At 50.0% G+C, this 1,436-nt stretch overlaps 1 pseudogene; it reads right to left on the bottom strand.

Annotated features, from left to right (window-relative positions):
• Positions 1 to 294: 294 nt before the first annotated feature.
• Positions 295 to 914, bottom strand: LOC104680500 (annotated as a pseudogene).
• Positions 915 to 1,436: the final 522 nt, after the last annotated feature.

Genomic DNA, 1,436 nt, shown 5'->3' with positions numbered 1-1,436 from the left:
AGCTGGAGCTGAAGTTACACCCCGTTTGAAATCCACACTGTACTTGTTTTCCCGTCAAGGGCTTGAGACTTGCAGAGACACGTTAAACATGTGTAGGTGACCTTCCTTTCGAAAGGCAGAGGAGGGCCTCTTCTGTAACTCTTTCTACTCATTTGTTTTCCTATCAGTTCACCATTTCAACTAGAAAAGAGGCTGCAAGCTTCCTCAGCTAACTTCTAATTTGGACACAGCACAAATACTACACACACAATTGAATGAATGTCCACATCTTCCTGGTTCTTCCATTGGGCAGGGTTAATATGCTTCTTTGGACTGAATAGGTGTGATCATGTTTGAGAAAAGTGTGTTAACTTAAGACCGGATTTTGTTCGTCTCTGTCCCAGAAAATTGGTGGAGAACTCCTCGGCTCTTGTATAATTCAATGACTGGCTTTGCCACATCCTTGTACTGTCTTAGCCTGGCAGCAACTGCTTCAGGTTTATCATCCTTCTACTGGACTAATGGTTCACCAGCGACGTCATCAATCCCATGTATATGAGGTGGATTGAAGTCCATGTTATATACCCTTCCGCCAGGAGGGTGAATCCAACAGCAGCTGAGACGATGTTTAAGTGTTTCAAATGGAACCTTCAAACTGATTACTAGATCCACGTCACAGATTTTTGTCCAGCGCTTCGGCTTGTCGTAATAGGAAAACCATGGAGGAGCCAGTGCTGGGCACGCCCATTCTCTAACTCGGACATCATTAGGCGTGTAATCACATGGTCTGGAACCAAAAGACTTTTTTCTATATACTGTTTTGCCATCTCACCAACTTCGGTGTTGGCCTTGATGTTCTCCCGCAAGAAGTGCCTGCTGGAGAGATCCTGGAAGCCAAAGTTCTGGGCGATCCTCTGGCACACAGTGCCCGTGCCCGAGCCGGTGGGGGGTGCGGGGGCGCGAGGATGACCGCGCCAGGAGTTTGGAAGCCACTGCCTTCGCGAGGAGCGTGGCGGCCAAACGCGCAGCCCAGACCGCGGCCCCGGAGGGAGCCCCGGAAATTTTGTTTCTAGGTCCCCTACCTCTAGTACCCTCCGCTTGTGCTGTTTTTTGTTTGTTTGTTTGTTTGTTTGAGACGGAGTTTTGCTTTTGTGGCCCAGGCCGGAGTGCAGTAGCGCGATCTCGGCTCACTGCAACCTCCGCCTCCTGGGTTCAAGCGATTCTCCTGCTTCAGCCTCCCGAGTAGCTGGGATTATAGGCATGCACCATCACGCCCAGCTAATTTTTGTGTTGTTAGTAGAGACTAGGTTTCACCATGCTGTCCAGGCTGGTCTGGAAATCCTGACCTCAGGTGATCTGCCCGCCTCTGTCTCCCAAAGTGCTAGGACTACAGATGTGAGCCACCGCGCCCGGCCCTAACACTGCATTTTAAACAAGATCCCAGGTGATTCCTATGC

Source organism: Rhinopithecus roxellana, chromosome 3, assembly GCF_007565055.1.
Source record: "Rhinopithecus roxellana isolate Shanxi Qingling chromosome 3, ASM756505v1, whole genome shotgun sequence".
NCBI classification, from domain to species: Eukaryota; Metazoa; Chordata; class Mammalia; order Primates; family Cercopithecidae; genus Rhinopithecus; species Rhinopithecus roxellana.
This window is presented reverse-complemented; position numbering and strand designations above follow the sequence as displayed.